Here is a 10,333-nt window from a genome sequence, read left to right as displayed (position 1 = left end):
ATGCTATCTGAGGGGTTACGGTAGGTTAGTTAAATATAAGTTTGGTTAGGTTAGGTTAGGGTAGTTTAAGTAATGTTAGGGTAATTTAAGTTAGGTTAGCGTTAGGATGATTAATTATTAAATTGCATAAACTTTGGGGTCTAATCTTCAGGTGATCCATGTATTTCAGACAACCTGCCGCAACCTTTCTACAATTGCGTAACGATATGGAAATTGATTTACCCAACTTTGTTAGTATCTTTGTTGAGTTAATGTTATATCTCAGTCTAGTTACATTACATTTACATTAAATTGTAGTTACCTTATGTGGTATTTACATTACATTTAGTTGTTTAAAATTTGCTCAGTTACACATTCTTCCTCTCATTCGTTATCGTGATATAATATACTACAATATATTTTTTTTTTGCGTTAGTGTGAGTAATACAAGAAGCTTTCGGGTATTGGTGTCTAATAGAGTTTTAGTGAATGTGTTTGGTGGCTTTTATAAAACTCTCTCTCTCTCTACCTACCGTTGTTTATATACCTCTACTGTCTACTGTATGTACGAACCTATGTTAAGTTTTTGGCGATTTTACTGAATGAAAGTATATTTAAGTGGTTACTCAAGCTAGACAAGACCTTAGAGCCAGCCAGGTGAGGGTGTAAGGGGGGGGTTAGAAGAATCAAAGTGGTGTAAAATTAAACTAAGGGGGATAGACTTATTCATAGTTGGATGTATCTACAGAACCCCAAACTGCAGCTTATTAAACCAAAGGAACTTAAGGGGCTTAATTTACAACGTAATGGCGCTTAACCCTAGCCACCTCCTTATCATGGGGGACTTTGAACTATAGTGACATCGACTGGGGGAATGAAACCATACTAAATGACCTTAATAATTCCGCTACTCTCTTTGTGGAAACTGAGAGACAATTTTTTATTCCAACATGTTAAAGATCCGAGTCACTACAGAGGGGAGCCACAAACACTGCTGGACCTCATCATAACTAACGAGGAGGGTATGGTGGCCAAGCTGGAACACCTCGCCCTCGTCTGCACCAGCCACCACGTGACGTTGTCTTTCAGATTTAACTGTTACTTGGTTAATGATAAGAGCAAGCCGAGGTTAAAATAACAGAAAAGCGATTGCTATGGAATGAGGAGACAAGGAGTATTCACTGAGTATTGTCACCCCGTCTGGTCCCCGAGATATGCTAGGGACTGACAGTTGATTGAAAATGTCCAAAGAACGGCCACCAGGCTGGTGCCTGCACTGGCATCTCAGCCAGAGAGCTTAGAACACCTGCAACTGCCGAGTTTATACCACAGGTGAGAAGGGGTGACAATAATTATGTTATTCCTTCAATTATTGAAGTTTATAAACATCTCGGAGGGCATTATTCAGTCGACTGTTCATACCTGGAGCTGGAGCTGGCGGATGCTCGCCTCACTTAGGGCAGCTTAAGGTTGAAGAAGTCACAAGTTCAGGCACCGAGTGTGAGTTCATTCAAGACCAGAGTTTACCAATATTGGTGCTGGTTCCGATACATTTTGGAACCAGTACATGCCCAGTACTTACCAACTGCGTAGAGGCGTGACCGACCGTTTAAGTGGCGAAGAGGATAAAGGTAAAGTAAAACGATATGTCTGAAGTCTTTCTACAACTTTCAAAACTCACGAAAACCATCACGTGATTTGGTGTATAGATTTTACTGCAGTGTTTTCCATCGTCGTTATTCAGTAATTTGGTAAGTTGAGCGTAAGAAAACTCGTTAAAAGTCCTTGAAAACTTCCAGTGAGAAATTAACTTTCGGCTCGTCGCCATACGGGACATTGGCAATGGTGCGTGGGAAGAGATTTTCATCACCATTTAAATGACATTAATCTCTCGTCAGCCTGCCAGGGAGAATTTGGACCATGGAAAATTATATGATTTATATAAGTGAGAGGAGAATAGTTGGTAATATTGCGTCATCGAAAAAATATTGCGTCATCGAAAAATGAAAACAACAGTGTAGGAATCCGGATCTCGACGTTTCATTGTTTACGTCAAATTTATCCCATAATTGGTAATACTAGAACGCATCTAGACCGTAAGCATATATTTCCTATCTTTTAATAGTCGATTTCTTGCATCAAGTAACATAATTAATTTCTATAAATGAATTGTTTTGCATACAACAGGTAATTTGTAGATCTATACCTGTTGCCTCTGTAGCATAATAGGGAACAGGGAACCAGCTCAGAAAATATTCGTCACCCACCCATCCACCCTGCCTCCTTCTCAGGTCACTCCCTGCCACTCTTCCACTGGGTGTACGTGGGTGGAATGTTCCCTGTAAGGTCTGCCTCCCTCTTACAACTTCATTAATACAATAGTGGAGTGTTGGGAACGTCGGCTGACTCTTAACCACGGTTGGCTGGCTGGCTGAACTGGCTTATTTCACCTGAAGATTAACCACCCTAACGCTATTTGTTTAGATGAGGTTAAGTTAGATCAGATTAAGTTAGTTTAGTTTAAGTGAGGTTTAGGTTAGTTTAGGACAGGGTTAGGTTAAGTCAGTGGTTAATCTTTAGGTGAAATAAGCTGGAGGAGATTGATAGAGAAAGAGAGAGAGAAGGATAGAGTGATAGATGGGAGTATTGGCGAGTTAATCTAAATAGTAAAAAAAAAACATGGCCAAAATAGTATCAAAATTACATTGAGATTAAAAGACAAAAATAATCTTATAGTCCATTGTGAATCCCGACAAAGGCTTCACATCCTACAAGGTTCGTAAGATTAAATTTGCATAAATGGCACTCGTAGCTGTGGGTCATTGAGGCTAAAACGTAAAAATGACGCCAATAATGGCCTCATAATTATACAGAGACTCGTTAAGTAAATATCTTCACTTAGCACTAATTACGGTACTGAAATAAGCGCGTGGGAGTGTTGTGTTGGTGTATCGGAATTCGGTTTCAGAGTCGGTTGAGGTTCGAAGCTTCAGTTTATTGGATTCACTTGATGATTGGATAATAACGCTAGCTAGGGGGGGGTAGGTTAAGTTAGGTTAGTGTTAGGGGGATTAGATTAGGTTAGTCTTTGGGGGTTACTGTAGGTTAGCGTTAGAGTGGTTAATCTTTAGGTGAAATAAGCTGGGGAGGGCTAATCTTCAGGTGATTCCAAATTATCATCACCGCATTTCAAATTAAATTTCCAAAATAATTCTCATATCTCCGGCATGTATAACTTTCCCCGTGTAAATTATACGAAACTATTTATCATATCAAAGTATTATCCGGCATGCGAGAGTCATAAGAAACCACTACTGCAGTCTTGTCTTATCAAAGGATTTTATTTTTAATCCACACCTAAAGCACAACACACTCGTATCTAATCATGGTAATATACTGTAATTCTCTAAGTCAACTTGTATTTATCCAGTGATGATAAATGGTCAGTTAATAATTATGTCAGGGATATAGTAGAGTGGCTTAGTACAGTGATTTAATAGGGTTTTTTTATGTGCAGTATAACATTATGACAACAACCACAACAGATTAAACCACGAAGAAAATGTTGGTTTATATTGGATGAAAAAATGAAGTCATAAATTATTGCCTGCACTTTGGTTTTCGCTGCCTTATGTACAAACATTCTATTATCTACTGAATATATTATAAAAAAAATACTCTTATGAGCTTTGTATTAAAAAGTAAATATAATCTTAATTTATATGAGCATGTGATAATATTATTTTACTTGTATTGATTGAAATTAAGTAAAACTGACAATCTGTACGATATTTTTCTCAGTTTCTTTCAGGTTATGAGAATCGACCATTGAGAAGCCGCCGTCGTTGCCCTGGACAATATCTGCAACAATTTTCTCCTGTTCTGAATATTTGGCGACGAGGAACAGGTATTGAATTTTGTTTATCCACAATTATTCATAACTATTTTATTATTCCTTAGAACTAAAAATAAACCTATACAGTCTATTCTAAACCTCCCTCTCCGTTGACCCTTTACAAGTTTTTTATATAATTTACATTATATTATCAGGTCAAATTTCTTTCATTTTGGAGACTCTGCTAAAGTCTCTCTCTCTCTCTCTCTCTCTCTCTCTCTCTCTCTCGCAGTCTGCCGAGGGGAAACGATAAATTTCTTCCACGCTTCGCCCGCTGTCTGCTTTACTCCCTAATATTTTTATATCTTTTCCACCCGCCTTCCCCAGACCTCTACTTACTTACGATTTATTAATAGTGTTGAGCTTCTATTTGACCCCACTGAAACGGGGAGCATTATGTGTTTTTTCTGAAGTGGTTTCTTACACACACACAGCTTATTGTCTCTCTACATATCATCAAGACTTGACTCAGAGCACACCTTACCTTACCTTACCTTACCTTACCCTACCCTACCTTACCCTACCCTACCCTACCCTACCCTACCCTACCCTTTAACCCCTTTATATCACAAACGTTACCTACTAAACCCGAGGCTGAAATGGGAACTATTTTTTGTTGTTGTCGGAAGTGTGCAGCTGTGGCACCCATCCTCCCCCACCATCACTTAATTAACACCACGATTAAAAAAACAGTAATTAGAAATAGTTAAAATTGGTAGACAGCTACGATTAAGCTGTATACCGTGGTAGCTCGCTTGCCTCTCACCCCCACGTCCCGAGTTCGAATCACCGGGTCAGATGTGAGTGTTGTGATAAATATATAGCAGTTGTTTTTGTTTGTTTTTCGAGGTTCTCTGGCTTCCTTCTGTACTAATACTGGATAATGAAGGTCGTAATGTAACAGACCGACTATGATTGATCGATTATTAAGCTGATAAGTGGTGAGAATAATAACTACAATGTATAGTATACGCCTTCATATTGGGGTCAAAATAAAAATGTCTCCCCTTAATTACGAATATTCCTGGTTTTCTATTTTAAAGAAAGTTTATTTACGCTACCAGGACAAACTGTTGTAATACCAATTTCTTTTTAACTATTGACTCTAGGTAAGGAGGATATTAATGGAGAAAAAGAACTTAAGTCAGGGGAAAAAGCGGTCATTAAGGGGCTTTGTTTAGTGGAAGGTGTACCCAGAGAGAGATCTTTAGTTATTGTGGGAGGGGTGTAATTATTTCCTTTCTTCCATAATAACAGACACAGTAGTTTATATTTGGTCTCCTGTGATTGGTCAGTGGTTAAAGCCATAGGATTGGTCGAGATATGATAATAATTCTTATTTAGGCAATTTGGTCAATGATAGCGTAAATGTGTACAGCAAGTGGTGCTATAAAGGAACCTGGTATGTTAGTACGGTTAGGTTAGGTGAACGAAAGGTGACTGGCTGCGAGGTGAGTGTAGAGGTGTAGGGTCACCTGAAAAATAAACACCCCGGTTTATTTTGCCAGATGATTAGGCACCGTAGTTTATTTCACCTGAAACTTGGGCACCCCAGATTATTAAACACTTTCCTCCTATAACTTAATTTTCAATAGTTTGGGGCCGTCCTTCAAGCATAATTAATTAGTTATAAGAAAAGTTGCCGCCGTTTTAGACTGAAATAACGTCCCTGGAAAAGAAAATCTCTCCTCAGTTGTGTTCAGTCACGTGTGTTCTGGTGAGTTCGTCGTTCTTCGGGTGTAATTATTAGATACAAAACAAAGAAAGATGGAAAGCGCTTACTAATATCTCGAATGTTAACACCAGCTAGAATAATATTAACTGTCCTTACAATCCCTCCTAACACACAAGCTGTAATAATCTCTGTTTTAAGATCTATTGTAAAACTGCAATATCCCTAATGGTTGATTGATGTAAATAATTAAAGACATTTTTTACCTGCAGCGTCATATCACAGGCACGTTTTCTCTATATCATATAAATAAATAACTGAGTAGGGGTAACTTATTTTTTTCTGGCCATATCTTACTAATAACTAGAGAGTTTTATCTAATAATTTTTAAGTGTTGATGGAAAAATATAATTACTAATCTTGTTTTACGCGTTTAAAGACCTTAGTTGTTGAAGGCCATTAATAACACTATAACAACCTCATCACGTTATAAAAAAAAACCCTCAGTGAATGATTGAGTGATTCAGGAAATGGAATTTACCCAAATTGACAGAGTTTACTGATTGAAGGACAGACGGCTGTAATATTGGTTGAGGCGGGAAGCTCTCTGTGTTGGTCAGGAGTATAAATTACTTACTTCACCACAGACAACTGGTCAACAGATATCAGGCCAACGGGGTTATAGAATTCCTTTTGTCGTTTGGGTTAGGTTTAAGTTGTGAGGTTTAGTTATTTGGGTCAACTTAGATCAGCTCTGGTTAAATTTCCTTACTTTAGGTTAAATTGGTTTGTTTATAATTGTCAGGGGACCAGAATCGAGAGAAATTTACCATTAGTTTAGTGTTGGTTCCTGCTGTCACCCATAACATATATTTACACCTCAGATTGAAAGGACTGACAGCCGAAATCCGTGTACAGTACAGTAATTCCCGTGTGAGGTGGGCGTAGTGGGTGGCTGACGTAATACCTACCCTAACCTAACCTAACCTAACCTACCCTACCCTACCCTACCCTACCCTACCCTACCCTACCATACCCTAACACTCCATCAATACCATTCACACATATTTTTCCACCATTTATTTTTGTGCCTTTGATAACTAAATTCTTTGAAGTGTTTAGTCTATTTTAAGGTTATATAATAAACAATAGCTATTAAAAAATAAGGGGATGTGGGTAGACTTTTGTTTACCGTGATGGGGTGGGTGTTAGGAAGGCAGCGTCGATTTCCTCAGCCTACTGTAGTGTCATGTTAGAGATGGACAACGCACTGAGAATTTTTTTTTATTCAAGTCTTTTCAACGTAATACTTAAAATCTCTTTTTTTTTTTTTAGCGGCTGGTGACGTTTATTATGTTTTTATTTTATACACACAATTGAGTCCTCTATTTGGGGTATTTTATGCGGCATCGTAAATAATAGTGAATTTTTTTCCCATGATGACCGTAGATTGTCTGTCTGCTCTTTACAGATACGTCAATACCTGGTTTATTGATTCCTCTTACTTCTCCTCTCGTGGCCAGGAATTTCATCACAGGATTTGTTATCAATAAACTAATAATACTTTTAACTTTCCGGTAAGGGAGAAATGGGAAGAGGAAATATCGCTATGTGCAGTGTGGAGTGCGCCAGTGTGTGTGTGTGTGGTGATAAATAGAACTGGGACAAAAAATAATCCTTCCCAAGCTGACGATAGAGTATATTGTCTCCTGGGCGTTTACCATAATTCTTTGGGTTATGTCTTATATTTTCCCTCATTACATTAGTCATATTAAGTAATTGGATTATTTTTATTAGTTTGTGTTAATATCAAGGTTAAAATATCACCTGTAAATCACCATATGTTACCTGTACCTGCTTTAACTAGTTTCTTTTTTCCATATCCAGAATTCAATGAAAATTTTCAATAATCTTCATGAACTAACTCTTTTGTTTGTCATATTTTTTCACGGCAACACAAATAATTATATCGGCCGTAAAAATAACAATGAAATCGTACAATATATGACATTTTAATTTAACGCCATATTTCTTTTGTTCTAATTAATTGTTTTACGTTTTGTACACAATTGTCAACTGATTTTTACTTGTGAAAAAATATAAATGCTAGCTGGAGCCCTCAGTCTGGTGGGAATAAATTAATGAAATGTGTATTAAAAAGTCGTAGAAGTGATGATGATTAGATAGACTTAGATTGATAAAGTATAATTGATTAATAAGATTATTTTCCGTGGATAAATCCGAGGAGAATTATACTAGTTGGCTGCTGAGCGGTGGAGGAGGTATCAGACAGGCAAGACTGGGTGGCCGCTACACACAGTTACCGTACAGACGTGGTGAGAGGCGGAGTATCGCGTGGCGTCTGGTCGTGAAACGTGTGTGGAATTTCGTTTTTCAAGCGTTAATAATTCCCGCCTGGGCTATCAACCCACTCATCTATTTAAGGTAAGTTAAGTGATGCTCTTCCCTTAAGTGTGTATTATAACGTTATCTAATGTTAGGTTCAAGGAGTGAAGTAGAGAGAGGAGGAGGTGTCTTGATAGCTAAATGTCGCCATACACGTAACTTGAGAAATCCCAATCTGATGTTTTTGTTTTTAGTTTATCTAGAAATAACAAGCATCTGGACGGAGGTAATAATCAGGGAGGTTGGAGGTGGTGTTGAGGCTAGGGTGGGCCAAGAGACGCTAGTTTTGGCTCGAGGGATGGTGTGTGGGGGGGGGGGTGTAGTGGTCAAGGTCATGTGTGATGCAGAGTGTGAAGGTGGTCCTCTGAGACCACTGTTATTGTGCAGGTACAGCGGGTACATGTTTACTGCGTTTGTGGAGGTACAGCGGCTTTAAGTACACTGTATTTAGCTAAGACGATGTACACTTTAAATACTAGGGGCATCTGTACATTATATTTGGGGGAGTTATTGTACATTTTAATAAGGTACTGTGTGGCATATGTAGAGTCGACCCAAAAAGTTCTGTCGCGAACCACGAGATTCGGACTCGTGAACCCGAAGCAGTAGACACTGATATACTATTCTGTCCATAAATGCTTCAGATTCAAGAGTCTGAATCTCGGGGTTCATGGTTCGCGACAGGACTTTTTTTGGGTGACTGTACACTAATTAAGGCGTACTATATTGATGACTTGGTTACGTAACTGTCCCGCCTGGCCATCCAACCATTGAGATACCGTCTTCAATAACCCTTGTAGCTGAAGCACCCTAAGACCTGGTGAACCGTCTTTACTGCCCCTGAACCTATCTGCCAAACACCCTCTACAGTACAGCCTCGAGGTAACAAATGACAGTCGCGTTCCGTGGGGGTCCTGTGACAATCCATTATTACAGAGACTTAATAGTTATATATTATTATTTTTTTACTGTAATAATCCGCTTTATTTAGTCCTGTACAGTATGGGGTATTTGACTGATAGATAAGAGTTATGTAGTGTAACGTCGTGTTATCTATCAACCGTCTAATTATCAGTTTATCATATTATTTCTCTTATCTATCTGTCAACCTGTCTCATTATATATTTTCTGCCTTTGTCTCCTAACTGGTGGTAAAGAATTTTTTTTATGTAGTTTTACTTTAATTTTGGTGTTAATGGACGTTATTTTTGTGTTTTATTTTAATTCAATAACGTGTATTATTATATCTTCACTTACGAGGTTTATTTGTCTTAAGGACCTTTGGTGATCCAGTAAGTTAATTAAGAGTGGAGGGAGATATATTTAGGAGAGTTTCCCCTTAAAGCTGGCTTCCGTTTTCTGTTGTTTACTTATTCCCAGAACTGAGAATCGCATTACTTGTTGCTAGTTCCCAGTTATTTGTTGACTCCTAGTTCCAGTTCCCAGTTTTCCCAGTTTGCTAGTAGTGGTTATAACGTCAGCTCAGACGGTGAGTGAAAGTTGAGTACAGAGTTGATGATCTACCCGGTAGCTGTTGGTCAGGAGGGGTGTTTGTGGGGGGAAGAGTACTGGAGCAGCTCTGACCTTGTGTGTGTCTTGCAGGGGTGGCTGGCTGGGGTGTGTTGCAGGGGTGGGTTACTGGGGTGTGTTGCAGGGGTGGGTTACTGAGGTGTGTTGCAGGGGTGGCTGGCTTGGGGTGTGTTGCAGGGTGAGTCACTGGGGTCACCTAGAGATGGTCGCGTGCCAAATATTTAATCATAGCACGACTCATCCAAACATACTTTATAGACCAAAGAATGGTGGCAAAGTTTCGTATCAATTCCCACACACACGACAATAATAGCACGCAACCATAACTAAAACATTTCAATATGAACAGATAACTTGAGCCCATTAAGCCTATCGGATACCAGTTTTATATCGCAAAATACGGCGGCATTTACTTCCGCTGTTATGTAGGTACAGAGTATATTTAGGTTGTTTTATTTAATTGAATTCTTAATTACAATTTGGTAACTTAACACAGGCAGTTGCTATGGAAGGTTGTGAGTTGCCGGTTAGTGTTATTGTGTATAATGTTGTTGGCTTAGTGGTCGTGTTCTATATCCGCTAAGCTTTATTTAATCCTCTTCATCACTGATCGGTCTGGGTGGTCGGTCACGGCTCTGTTACGCACTGTTGACAAGTACTGGCAGGTTATACAAGTACTGGCAGGTTATACAAGTACTGGCTCCACTGGTGTCTGGCCTTCACTGAACACACTCGGTGCCGTCACAACGCTCTCTGGCAGATTGTTCCAACAGTTCACAATTCGCACTATAAAAAAGGTTAACTGATCATTTTCTGTGTTAATGGATTCTTTAACCTTAAGCTGTGACCTC

This window comes from Homarus americanus, unplaced genomic scaffold, assembly GCF_018991925.1.
Source record: "Homarus americanus isolate GMGI-L3 unplaced genomic scaffold, GMGI_Hamer_2.0 scaffold2539, whole genome shotgun sequence".
Lineage (NCBI taxonomy): Eukaryota > Metazoa > Arthropoda > Malacostraca > Decapoda > Nephropidae > Homarus > Homarus americanus.
The sequence above is the reverse complement of the archived record's forward strand: the minus strand, read 5'-3'. Positions refer to the sequence as shown.